This window comes from Fusarium falciforme, chromosome 2 (assembly GCF_026873545.1).
Source record: "Fusarium falciforme chromosome 2, complete sequence".
In the NCBI taxonomy this organism is placed as follows: domain Eukaryota; kingdom Fungi; phylum Ascomycota; class Sordariomycetes; order Hypocreales; family Nectriaceae; genus Fusarium; species Fusarium falciforme.
In genome coordinates, this window is record NC_070545.1 from 4647541 (window position 1) to 4663286 (window position 15746).

Sequence of the window (15746 nt, forward strand, 5' to 3'; positions counted from 1 at the left end):
AGTACCTCGTTATACCTTTTAGACTCATAAATGCACCCGCTATATTCTAATAAATGATCAATAACATGCTATAAGAATATCTAGATATATTTATTATATGCTACCTAAATAATATCTTTATCTTCTCCGAAATAAAAAAAGAACACACAGAATATATCCATAAGGTACTATAAATACTATAAGACGCTAAGTTACTAATAAAGCCCGAGAAGAGCAAGTTCTACGCCTCAGAGATAGAATTTCTCAGATATATCATCTCTTATAACGAGATATATATAGACCCTAAGAAGGTCTTAGTAATCAAGGACTAAAAGGAATTAACCAACGTTAAGGAAATATAAGCCTTCCTTAGTTTCGCTAACTACTACCATAGATTCCTTAAATGATTTAGGAAAATCATAGCACTACTAACTAACCTCACGAAGAAGGATAAGACATTTATATTTAGGAATAAGGCACAAAAAGCCTTCCACGCAATTAAGGAACTTATCCTAAGCGAACTAATACTCAAGATGTTTAACCTATCTAGACCAATAGAACTCGAAATAGATGCCTTAGACTTCGCGCTAAGAGCTTAGATTAAATAACGAGACGACAAAGGACTCTTACACCTAATTACATTCTACTCCCACAAGCTATATAGAGTAGAACTCAATTACCCTATCTATAATAAAGAATTCCTCGTAATCATTAACGCTTTTAAGGAATTCCGATATTATCTCCTCAGAAGCAAATACTAGATTAAGATATATATAGATCACAAGAATATCACCTATTTCGCGAAAACACAAGAACTTAGCGGACAATAACTACAATACGCTAAATACCTTTCGGAATTCAACTACGTCATTATCCACGTCAAAGGAACAAAGAACAGCAGAGCAAATACCATTAGCTAATAACCCGATCTAGATACTAGAAAGATTAAAGCTAAAGAATAACTTCTATACTTTATACCAAAGGGATACCTCAAATAGAAGTTTATTAGGTAAATACAAAAGTTAGTACCCTTACTAAAATACCTTATACTTATTAAGAAATATAGATAACGGGTCATAGACTTCATTAATTATGCGCGGGGATATCAATAAAGAAAAGACAGATTATAGACCTATAAAGGAAAACTCTTTATCCCTAACAAAGCATTTTAGACTATCTTCGACTACTACTACCATTAAGTTACATATCATAGGAACCTAGAAGAAATAACCCGGGCCATATAATAATACTATAACAACCATAAGCTCTAGGCCGAAGTATAAAAAAGAATATTCTAATGCGAAAAATATCACGAGGTAGCTAAATAAGTAAGCCAGAAATAGACCTACCTCTTGGAAAAAGAACACAAGGAATAAATTATTAAACAATTCTATGACGTGAACTATAGACACCCAGAAAAACTAATAAAATACATCAATAAGTACTTCTAAGGAGACTTCTTAGAAGAATACTATAGATAAGCCTAGAACTATACTATCTGCGAATATATCCAGAAATAAGGAAAAATACTAACCTACGAACAGAGTAGAATCATAGGGATATCCCATTAGATTAATATAGCTACCTATATAATAGAATAAGGCAATCTACTCTTAGAATGGATCTAGTAATATAACAAATAACTCCTAGATAATAAAAGGACCGATAAGCAATAAGTCCTAGATAAACTACGCTATAAACTTATACGCGAAATACATAGCTACCTGCTACACAGATACTAAGGAATTAATAAAACCCTAAAACGAGTTAAGATAATATTTACCTTTTCTAATATAAAGAAAATAGTCATAATAGTTATTAAATAATATAACTTTTACGCGAAAACTAAGGCACGACGCTATAAACCTTACGGGAAGCTATAACTACTCCTAGTCGCATAACAACCATAGGACTCTATTACCATAGATTTTATTACTAAACTACCCCTATTAGAAGAACTAGCCATTAGAAACTTCTATAATAATATTCTTATCATCGTGGATAGACTTACGAAATTTTCCTATTTTATACCCTATAGAGAATCAATAACAGCTAAAGAATTTGCCTACCTTTTCTACTTTCATATCACTAAGATATATAGCATACCACTTAAAATCATTACAGATCAAGGACTACTATTCGCTTTAAAATTCTAGCAAAGCCTCATAGGATATTTAGGAATCAACCATAAACTCTCCACTATATACCACAAGGAGATAGATAGGTAAATAGAACGCATAAACTAAACGCTAGAATAATATCTCTGATACTATATTAATTACAAACAAACCAATTAGGTTAAGAAGCTACTAGCTATATAGCTAGCCTATAATACGGCAATAAACAAAAGCACAAAGATCATACTAGCTTATGCTAATTTTAGATTTACCCTAGATGCCTACTAATAAATAAGAGATACAATTATTAACCCTAAAGTAATCCTCACTAGCGATTAACTAAAAAACCTACATAAAGAAATAAAAATAAAACTTAAATTTATTAGAAATAAGATAATAAACTATGCTAATAAGAAAAGAATTAAGGGACTGATCTTCTTAGAGGGAAATATAGTCTACTTTGCAATAAAAAACATTAAAATAAAACAATAAAATAAAAAACTTAACTATAAATATATCAGACTATATAAAATTAAATAAAGAATCTCGAAAAATAATTATAAATTGGACTTACTACCGAAAGTTAAGCTCTATCTAATTATTTATATTTTATTACTTAAATCAATAAAAAACACTATCTAAGTTAAAACTAGAAACAAACTAGAAACCAAAGTCAACAGACTAGAAGAATATATCATAGAAGCTATCCTTAATATAAATAAAATCAATAGCAAAATAATATATTTTATTAAATAGAAAGACTACCTAGACTTAGAAAATACCTAAGAACCCCTAAAATACCTCACTAATATATAATGCCTTCTAAAGAACTTCTACTAATAACGCTAAGCATAGGCTCATTAAGACTAATAGCATTCTAGTTAATTAAATTAATAGCCCTAAGAGAATATATTTCTATAACCGCAGATAACTCCTCCCAGAGCTCGCTTAAATCCTCTAAAGCACATAAACTACGCTTAAAAGCCTTATTACCTCGCGCTTTAAGTAGTCTTTTCTACTTCTAGATATAAGCGAGTTTAGCTATTGCCTCCTTAAGAGTAGCCTCTGCCTTAGCCTCCTCGTCCTCTAGATACTTACGCTCCCGGATATTTTTAGCTACTACTAGGATTAATAAGGCCACTATAAGAAACTAATATATACCTATAGAAAGAAGCTACTCTAGCCCCGTCGCATATAACCTTCACATCGATATAATTAGAATAACAGTTAGAATAGCTAGAAACCACCCTATAGGTTAGACCCCGACGGAAATAGCGAGTATAAGGCATAATTTTAGAATTAAAAGCCTTAATATAGGAAAAAAGGCCCTACGCTTCGGAAAGTTTACGAAGAGAAGTGTATTTAGAAACTTAGCCTAATATCGCGTTAGCAGGAGATAAAGATTTTTATAAGTCAAAGTTACTTACCGATAATACCTAGTCACTAAAACTGGTCTTAAGGATAAGACTAATAGAGGGGAGACCTCGTATCATGGCCATAATATAGGCTAGGCGGTAAAGCCTGGCAGAACACCTTGACTAAGCAAGGGACCATAGGGACCGAACTTTATTCCTATCAGTCCCAGGACTGAAAGATAAAAACAATAGTCCTACCCTAGACCGAATATTAAAATAATCGGTCTAGATAAACTATAATAAGTATATAGAATACACTTATTTACACTTCCTTATATAGTAGCTACCTTAGCTATTAATATAACTTAGTTATACTTAATACCTTTAAGCATATTACTAGACGTGATACCCCCCTTGTTTAAGCACAGCGCGACTAGTCTATCTGCCAATATAAACCCAGCACGACCGGTTTATCCCTTGGGAATATACACGATCGTCACAATATTAAATCCTTTAATAGGCCTATTAATTCTAAAATTAATATAACTTCTTATCTAGCTAAATTTATTCTTTTTATTATTATTATTAATAATATAGCTATTTATTAGCTTATTAATTTATTATTAATATTATTCATAAGATATACCTCTAATATTACCCTAAGGTATATTAAGAAATATATATTTCTTACCCTTTTTAATAAAGTAAAGAGTTTTAATTTCTTTAAGGTTAAACTTATAATTAAACTTAGAATTACTTATAATAATATTAAGGTTTTCTTAGTTAAGATTATTAGTATAATTACTAAATATATTAATAAATTTAGTTATATTATATTTAGTTATATTAATAGCGCTACTCTAATTAATATTATCTTATATAACCTTATTTTATTTAATATTACTTTTACTTATATTAATTATAAGATTATTAACCTTACCCTTAGGGTAAATAATATTAATATTAGGTATTAAAGTTATTATTATAATTTATATTAGATTTAATAATAACTAATTAGTTTTATAAGAGATAATTATTAATATTATTATTTTTTTTTTAGCGGTAAATATTTAGGTTTATTAGCGGCTAATTAAATTTAATCTTATTAATATAATTAAGGTTTATTAATATAATATAAGGTAGAAAATTAAAAAAACTTTTATAGGTTTAATAAGTTTTATATATTTATTTTATTATATTAAATTTAATTATATTTATTAATAATTTTTATTTTATTTTTATTTATCTCTAATATTAAGTTTACTTGCTTATTATATTATATATTCTAGGTTTATTCTTCTTATATAAGCGCTAAATCTTATATATTTATATTAAGTAAAGGCTTTAAGGTAGTTTTATATTTTATAAAGTAATATTAATTATTAAAATTAGTATTAAATAAATATAATTAGAAATAAAAATAATTATAAATAAAAGGAAATTATTTATGGTTTATAATCTTATATTACTTACCTTATTCTTAAGTTTAGTATAATTTAATTATTATTCTCTCTTTACCTTAAAGGATTTAAGTATATTTTTTTTCTTTTTCTTAAACTTATCCTCTTAGTTTATTAAATTTACCTTATTTTATACTTTAATTAGGCTTCTTATAATATTTTATAATTTAGGTTTAATAATCTAATTATTATCTTTTATAATAAAACCTATCTATTTAATAAATAAGTCTTAATATAATATCTTATTTCTTTATTAAATATATTATTATATAATCCTTTTTACCTCCTAGTAATCTATAACTTTATTATTATTAATTATAATAAGAGCTAATAAAAATATAATATATTAATAAGAGTTATTACCTTAGGCTAATTTCTATAAATAAGTAATTAAAATAACTAAGTAAACCTTTTAATACTCTAAGAAGTTAAGCTTAAAGGCTTATTATTTAATTGTATATATAACCTTATAAGGTCTAGCTCTTATAAGAGATTATTTCTTTTTTAATTTTCCTAATAAGTAATATCCCTTATATAATTATAAATAAATAATATTACCTTCCTTAATATTAATTTCTTTATACTTTATATTATATTAGATTTTAATAAATAATATTAAAGTATTAATAAGGAATTTTACCTCTTTATAATAGATCTTATATAATACTTCTAATATTTATATATTAATTTTTTTTTCCTTAATTTTAAAAATAGCTATAATATTAATAAGTCCTTAAGGGTAAAAATTATATATTAAGTTATTAAGTACCTTCTTAATTATATTTAATATTATATTATTAAGGTTATATTATAGGAATAATAATAATATTAGTTATAATATATCTAGATCTATTACTATATAATATCTAATTATTAATTTAATTATTTAGTTCTTTTTTTTTAATATACTATTAGTTTATAAATAATATATTTTTAATATAAAGAAATTAATTTATAAGAAATTAAAAATAGCTCTCTAAATCTAAGATATATATTTTAAATCTTAGTTATTAATAATTTATATTAAGATACCTTAATCTAATAATAATAATATCTAAATAAATATAATTACTTAATTTTTTATTATATATAATATATATCTTATTAATAATATTATTTTTTTTAAAAATATATAATTAATAAGGGCTAAGTAATTAAGTTTATTATAATTAATAATAACTTAAATTATCTTAGCTATTAATACTTTTAGTAAATCTATAATAAAATTAAAGGTAATTATATAAAAGGGTTATAATATTACTATAATTAATTATAACTCCCCCTAAGTTAATTTTTTACTTATTAAATTCTTATAATATACTAAGTAATAAGTAATATAGCTATAAATTATTTTTAATATCTAATAAAAATAAATAAGGTTTAATTTCTATATTATATAATTAATTTTAAAGTAATACTTATTATTATAAATTATCTTAAGGATAAGTTTAATAAGTAATCGCGGAATATATAGCCTTAGTTTTCTTTTATATTTTATATACTATAAGAGATCTCCTAAGAGCTCTTATAATTAGAAAAGAATCTTCTTTAATTATTAGCTTTAATACTCTAGGCTTTAGATATCCCTAATATTGTCTTATATATACCTTAGCCTAATATCCTTATTATATCCTTTTATAATCTATTAGTAAAACTTAGGCATAATTCTAATCTATATTAATCCTACTTTTATTAGCACTATTATAAAATCTAGTTTATTAAAGCTACTTTTAGCTATTTATCTTACTAAGCGGTTTTTAATTAATAATCTTAAAAGTATATCTAAGATAATATTAAGCGCGCCTAATATATAAAAGATTTATAGCTTAAACTAAGATAAGTAATTAGTAGCTTTAATTAATTTTAAGTTAACTTTATTAAAATTTATTATTTTTAATAAGATATAAGTAATAATACCCTTAGTTATTATATAATTTATAATAATATTAACTAAGTATTAGCTAAATTATATTAGCTTTTTTATTTTCTAGATCGCCTAGGCTAATATAATAACTTTAGCTTCTATAAATTTATATTTAGCTTTTACCCTAGAGGTTAAGCGAGAGAAAAACCTAATAGGCTTTAACTTTTTACTTAAGATATCTTTCCTAAGAATTACTTTTTTATTTTATTTTCTTTTAATTTAAAAATAAAAAGCCTAAATCTATTTTTATAGATATTAATCTTAAAAAATAATAACTTCTTAGGGTTATAATACTATAATATAAATTACTTAATAAGAAATTATTATATTTTACTAAAGGTATTTCTCTTTTTTTTATAAATATAAAAACTATTATTAAGGCCTTTAGCCTCCTAATTAGCTTTAATACTTTAATTAATAATTTTAAAATAGCTCTAATATTATATATTAGCTATATCTTATATTTATAAAAAAGGCATATTTATATATTATATTATAATATCCCTTTTTATAGGTATCTAATTATCCCGATATAGGTTTTAAGGGCAGCAAGGTTAATTAGGTATATTATTTTAATAAAGGCATTAAGTTAGTCTTATATCTTATAGAGGCTATTACTATTAATTATATATCTAAATAGCTTTACTATATTATACCCTATAAAGGATTTATTAATAATAATTTTTAATTAATTTTTATTAAGTAATTTTAATATTATATCTAAGTATTTAAAATATTTCTTAAAGGTATTAAAAAAGATAACTATATTATTAATATAGATATATATAAATATATAGTATGCTAAGAATATATTATTTATAAATTATTAATTAAAAATAAAGGAATTCTTAAATCTTATTAAGGCTATATTAGAGACTTCTAAGCCGCGATTAGATATAACTATTATTTAATTATAATATATATTATAAATTAATAATTAATAAAAAAACCTAATATTATTAAATATTAAGAAGTACTTCTTTCCCCTTATATTTATTATAATATCTTCTTAATCTAGCAAGAGGTATATATCTAGAACTATAATATTATTTAGGGATTATAATTTAATTATAATTTTCCCTTTTTTTTTAATATTTATTATTCTCTAAATAATAAATATAAGGTATATAATTAATATTAGTTTATTTAAATAATATATCTTTTTAGTAATATATAATTTCTTATAGACTTTATCTAAGAATTATTAGTTTTTAATCCCTATTAGGTAAGCTCTAATAATTCTTTTTTAGTTTTATTAGCTATTAAGTAGATTAATCTTTATTTTTTTCTCTTTAGGTATAGGGATAATACCTTTATTTTTATAGATATTATATTAGTTTATTAGCTTAAGGAGCTTTATTATTTACTTATTATTAAGGTTAATTATCTTAATACTAAAGTTATTTTTTTATTAATAATATACCTTTAAGGTAGCTAATATTATAATTTAAGAGTCTAATATTAATATACTTAGGGTTATTTTTATTAGTATTCTTATTAATTTTTATTAGCTTCTTTAATATTATTTTAATTACTAATAGGTTTTTAATCTTTATTCTTAGCTTATAATCTTAATAAATTACTTCTAAGAAATCTATTAGTCTAAATAAGCTAATAATAAAGTTTATAATCTTATTATTCTTATAATTATTAATATAACTAATATACTCTTTTTAATAAATTTAAATATCTTTCTTATTAAAGTTATAAAAAATAGCTATCTAAGGAGTAGCTTTATTAATTATTATATTAAAAAGCGCCTATTTTTCCCTTTAAAGTAAAAGGCTTTATTATCTCCTCTTAGTTTATATATCTCTAATAGGTTTTTATAAATAACTAAGATAAAAATAATTTTACCTTTTTTTATTATTATTATATAGGCGCTTCTTATTACCCTATTAAGTAATAAAGTTTTTTTCTTAAAGATCTCTCCTTAAATAATAATATTATATATAGCTCTAAATATAATACTCGGGTTAATAAAATTAAGTCTTACCCTATGCTTATATAGGAATCTTATTCTTAGTAATATATAAGAAGTAAATTAATTAATAATATTAGCTATAATTATAAAGTAAGCTTTAGCCTTTATTTTTTATATTATTTTAAGGAAATAAAAATTAAAAGTAATAAACTCTATAATATTTATAACTTTACTTATCTTACTAACTATTTTTAGCTCTTAATCTTTTTAAATTACTTTTTTATTATATTCTATAAGCTATCTTTTATTAATTATAACTACTAATACTCTAGTATTATAATATACTTAATAGGTTTTAGCTTTCTTAATTTCTTTAAAGGTAAAAGGAATTTAAAGGTAAATTAAAACCTTTTATTTAAGTAGGCTATTAAGGTTAGGCCTTCTTATTACCTTAATAACTTAGTTATTAGTAAATATAAAATTAATATATATTATTTATTTTATTTTAATTATAATATAGGTTTTTTCCTTATAGTCTATAACTTTAATATAATAAATTATATTCGTATTATTATCTCTTAGTTCTTTTTTACTTTAAGAGCTATCCTTAATATAATATATTCTCTTAAGTCTATTTTAATTTTAGCCTTTGCGGCTATAATATTATTTATTTTAGCTAATACTTTAAGACTATTAATAGCTTATAAGGTATTCCCTTTTATTAGTTTCCCCTTATTTTTAATTTTACCTTTTTTATAATAAAATCTCTTTTTATTATTTTAATTTTATCTTACAAAAAACTTTATTATATTCCTTTAGGGGTCCTTAATTATCCCTTTACTTTTTATACTCTTATTAATTCTATATTCTTAGTTATTACTTTATAGCGCTAAGACTTCTTAGTCTAATTATTTTACCTCTCTTTCTTTAATAATATATATATATTTTTTATTACTTTAGGATTTCTTTCCCCTAGTATTACCTTTATTAATATATAATACTTTTAATTTCTTATATAAGATCTTCTTTTCTTTATGTATTATATTAATATATTTTAATTATTTATTAATTATTATTAGCGCCTTATAAAATTAATATAATTTAGGGTATAACTTAATATAGAAATAGGTAAATAGCTTAAGATTAATTACCCTTTTTATTACTCTAGATATATTAAATATCCTTATAAAGAAATCTTATAGCGGCTTATTGCTTTTAATATTATTAAGGTTAAAGTAAGCCTAGTCTAGCTATTTTAATATTTTTTAAAGCTTTATCTTAAATTTAATTTTTACCATATTAAAGAATTATTAATAGCTAAGATATAGCCTTATCTTTCCTTATTATTAAGTAGTCTTTATTATTATATTAATATATTACCTCTAAGGAGTCTCTAGGTATTTTCCTTAATAAATATAACTTACTAGGTATTATTTCTTTTTATATAAGGCTAAACTAAGTTAACTTATAGGTAAGTATTAATAAAAATAATAATAATCTTATTATAAAAGATTTCTATTAAGAGGTCTCTAAATTTACTTTTTAAGGGTATATCTAGCTAAAATAAGCTAATATCTATTAACTTAAAGCTAATATTATTATTTTTTTTATTTACCTAAGTTCCTTACTCTAATTATATAATTTTTAATAGATTTAATCTAATTATAAATAAAGTAAACTATTCTTAGGGTAATTTTATAATTTAATACTATCTTATTAGGTTTAGCTATAGCGAGAGATAATTCTTTTATAATAATATTTAATAAAAAGGTATTATAGCTATTATAATATATAAAAGGTATTATAGCTATTATAATATATAAAAGGTATTATTATTTAATAAGATATATTATTAGGAAGGCTAAATATAATATCTATAGATATAATCTATTTTATCTTTAGTATTACCTTCTTATATAAGACTATAGCGGTATTCTTAGTAAGGGTATTAAAAATTATTCTCTTTTTAATAAGTTTAATTACTATAACTAGGGCTATAGGCCTTATATTAGTTAAGGAGGTATTAGTTTTAATAGTCTTAGAGCTCTATTTACTTATAACTTAGTAAGTTCTAAGTCCTTAAGCTTAAATCTATACCCCTCTTTAATAAGTTTTAGTATTTATTAAGCAATTAAGAAGCATTAATATATATCTTTTATTTCTTATCTTATTTTATTTAAAATTAATATTTACCTTATTATATTATAAGACTTTTATAATTGTATTTTAATTTAATTAATTACCCTTAACTAGGATTAAGGTATATAGCTATTAATAGCTAAATCTAATAGGTTTATGGCTAAATCTTAGTGCTATTATATCTTTAATTACTTATATAATTAATAGATTATAAAATAATTTTATCTTCTTAGTATTAGGTTAAGTAAAAGCTAATAAATAATAATATCTCTAATAATAAGATATTTAATATTAAAAGTATTAAGATTAAAGCTTTATATAAGGTTTAATAGCGCTAGTTTTTTTAGGGTCTTTTGCTTCCCTAGTATTAATACTAATAGTATTAATTCCCTAGGTTTTTCTAATTATTAGAAAGGGGCTACCTTTAGCGATCTAGCTATTATATCTATTAACTTAAGGGTTATATCTATTAATAAGTTATAAATTAAGAGTTTATTATTTAATAATAATACTCCTTTTTATTTAGCTCTCTTAATAATTTTTTTAATAATTCCTTAGGCTTTTTTAATAAAATAAAAATCTATTAAATTTTAGTAATATAATAATAATTCTATAATTAGGCCTATTTCTCTATAAAAGGTATTAAATTTATTAGTTTTTTTAATAAGAAAGCTCTATAAGATCTTTAAGTATTATTAATTTAATAAAAATATATTTTTTATATTAAAAAGTTAAGTTTTATAAAAAAAAAGTCTAAATTTATTATAAATAACTAAAATCTATCTCTATAAGCTTTACTTTTATTAAAAATCTTATAATTATTTTATATAATAATTACTTAAATAAGTCTTACCTTAATAAGCTTAAGGTTATTATAAGGCTAATTAATTTTATCTAGCCTAATACTAGGGATATATATATAATAGGTATTATTAAAAAAAAGAATTAAGGCTTCTTTTTAATATTTTACTTATTTTTAACTTTAGGTTTATTAAATAAAATATAAGTTAAGTTAAAAGAAATATTAATTATTATTAATTATTATAAATCCCTTAGCTCTAGTAAGGGGTTAAAGTATTACTAAAAGCAGAAAGTAAATAGCTAACTCTAGTAGCTATCTTATTAAAAGAAATATAAGTTATAATATAAAAGAAGTATATGTAAAAGACTGAAAAATAGAGGAAATATAGTCTTTAAAGACTATAGGGTAGGTAATAGAGATAGGAGGTAAATAAGTAGTAGAATCAGACCTTATATAAAGCTGATTGGCTAGGTAAGGAATCATAGAGTAATAAAAGTAGGTCAAAAGTGAGATAGGGTTAAAATAGAGAATACTAGCTTCTGATTGGTGTTCTTGTTGTCTGTATTGGTTAAAGATCTACTGAGCTATCTCTAAGAGAAGGTATATAGCTTATATAGCAAATTACTCGGAATCTATTAGCCCGATTCGGATAAAAGTTATACCGTCGGATAGCCCTAATTCCGGGCTTTAAAATCCTATTAGTTTTGCTAGCAACGGATAACTAAAAGCCGAGTTATGGCATAATAGAAACTAAGACCTATAGCGTTTTAAACTAGGATATTTAAAACCGGATAGGAAATACCCTATAGAAGGAGACGGGTTTAACGGCGTTATCGGGCTTATGATAAAGCCCTAAGTCCGAAGTCACGTGACCTTCCTAAAAGGGAAATAAGCCCAGAAAGGGCAGTATTAACACTCCCTTATACCTTGCTTATATAAGCAGCTATTGCTTAGGTAAGCTGTTTATAAAAAGGCGCATAATGTCGGATACGAGGGTGGTAAGTTAAGATAAATAATAATCTTAAGACGGAAAATAGATTAGTAATTAATTTAACTCTGTTTCTTCGTCTTTATCTTTTCTCGTCCTTATTATATTCAATGAGATAAGGCTATAATATAAGACCCGCCGAACCTATAATAGATCTATAATACTACTCTGACTCTCGTGGTACACTCTTATGATAATCTAGGTAGAGGCATATATAATATACCCCCCTAGGTAGCTGCCTACGTAGCTACCTATCTAAGCTAGATTAAGCCTGCTCCTTATTATATAAGATTACTTAAGTCTATTAGGTTATCTGCTATTCTAATTCCCCTCTAGGAAGTATATTTTCTATCTTATCTAAATCTTCTATTATTAGTTCTTTTAGCTTATAATACTTGATCCGCTAATTAATATCTATTAACTTAATCTAATCCCAGAATTTAATAAACCTACTTACTAGTAATATCTTAGTGAGGCTATCTACTAGTATATTATCTATTAAGACATAAGTAACCTTAATTCTCTAGCGCTTAGCTTCTTATTATAACTAATAATTATAAATATTAATATATTAGGTATAAATAGAATAACTTATATAATAATTATTAGAAAATTAAGTATTTAAGAGTTCTATTATTTAAGTAGATTACCGCTCTAATAATCTTAGTCTATAAGAAGTATAGTAATTTTATTATTACCCTTATTATAGCGGCTATCGCCTTAATTATACCCCCTAAATATTTAGCTCCTCTATTCTATTCTTATATATATAGGGCTAAAGGTTTTAATTAGATATATCTTTCTTAATTAAAGAAAACTATTAGCCTATAGTTATCTCTAATTTTATTATTATACTTAATTACCTCTGGGAAAAATTAGTATTAATTAGTAAGCTTTCCTAATAGCTCCTTAAATATATTAATAAATATATCTATATCTCGGGAAATAAGGTAAATATTAAATATATAATTAGAATATTAATCTATAATTAATATTATATACTAGTATCCCTTAGGATTAAGTTTAAAGTTAAGGAAATCTACTTTTAGCTACTAACCTAGCTTATTTAGGCGCTCTTATGGGCATTGGCTAATTAGCCATTTAGCCTTAGCCCTACCGTAGGCATTATATTTAGTAATTAATAAACCTTTAATTTATAGCCCCTAAGAGTAATGCGATAAATAATTAATTATTACTAGTCTTAGATAACTAAGATATAGATACTAGATATATCTATTAGCTAAACTTAGTAATTATTTAGTCTAATAGTTAATCTTATTTCTTTAAGCTCTAAAAGAAGCCTTTATTATTAGCTCTTAAATATCTTTAATAATAAATTAGTTATATTAATTAATTAAAGAGTAAATAATTAAGTTATTTTTTTAATATAAGTAATTATTTAGGACTTTATTATCTTGCTAATATCTTTTCCTTTATAATAACTAGAGGAATATAAGATTATAGGTAAAATTCTTATAGAATATAATATTATATAGATATATAATATATCTACTAGTAGGTCTATTAACTTAGAGATTAACCTCTTTATATCCTAAGATAGGGACTTAAATATCTCTAGTAAAGATAAAATCTTTAGGAGGTATAAAGTAAAAGTTAAGGAATCTTATAATTATATTAAAGATATATATTATTATATTAGAGTCTAAGATTACTAAGTTCCTAAGTAGGTATAATAATATATTAAGTATATTCTTTGGGCTACTTATATTAATAAGGAAACTAGCTTTTATCCTTATTGCTCTAAGAAAGTATTAATCTAACTTATTATTTTTTTCTTTTAATACTTACTAGATCTCTACCTCTAGGCTTTAATATTCTTAGTAATATTTTTTAATAAAGTACTTAATTATTAGGTATAATATTTACCCCTCTAAATAGATCTTATAATTAATATAGAAGCACTTCTTTAATATATAACCTTTTAATAGGTATATATTATACTTTATAGAGCTCTTATACTTAGATAGAGGATCTTATTATTTCTGCTTTCTTAATAATAAACTTCCTCTGCGACCTCTATAGCTATGACCTCTATAACTATAACCCCTATCGCTACTTTTACTAAAATAGTTTATAAGTTCTAGGGGCTAATTATTAGGCTACTTATTATTATTTACTTCTTACCTATATAGGGCTATAAAGCTAGCCTTATAATTCCTAGTTAGCTTTACTTTAAGCTCTATATTAATTTTATAAATAAGTTTCTTAGCTAGTTATATATAGGTATAATCTCTGCTAATAAGGTCCTCCTAGTAATTTTAATAGGTATTTAAGACCTAAGTTAATATAATCGGCTATAGTATTATAAGGATATCTTAGGCCTAGGTCTATAGGTTTATTATATCTGAGGCGCTATATTAAATACTAATAGCTATTAGGTTTTCTTACTCCTTGACTTATTTACTTAATTTACTTAGCGAAGATAATACCTTCTATAAGTAATTGCGATATTTTAATAATATATTAGTTTAATTATATATTATAGTAATTACTTTTTTCTCTTTTAGGGCTAAGTACTAAGTATATATTCTAGTAATTAGGTTTAAGATATTTATCTAGATTTTATTTAAAATAAAACTATAAACCCATTTATATAATTTTATATTTATATCTATGAGTTTTTCTTATTTTTTTTTAGCTCTCTTAATAAGAGATCTATGCTATATTATATATTATATTAGCATTCTAAGATATATATTATGCCTTAGATATATTAGGATTAAGACTATCTTTTAGCTTAATACTAATACTAGGTTTAGAGCCCTAATCTAAGTCGCTCGTAGGGTTATTATTATTAATAGTAATTAAGTCTATAATGCTAGTTAATTAGCTTGCTTAGGCTTAAGTATTAGATCTTAAGGGTTATACTTAAGCTATTAATAAGATATTTTTTTAACCTTATGTTAATAATTTGCCTCTTAGTTTATTACCTCTATTATTAGCGTTAATATTATTAATATTATTAATTATAGTGTTTTATAGGAAATCCTTCTAAGCTAGTTAATTTAGCTTATATAGCTATAGTTAAGGATAATCT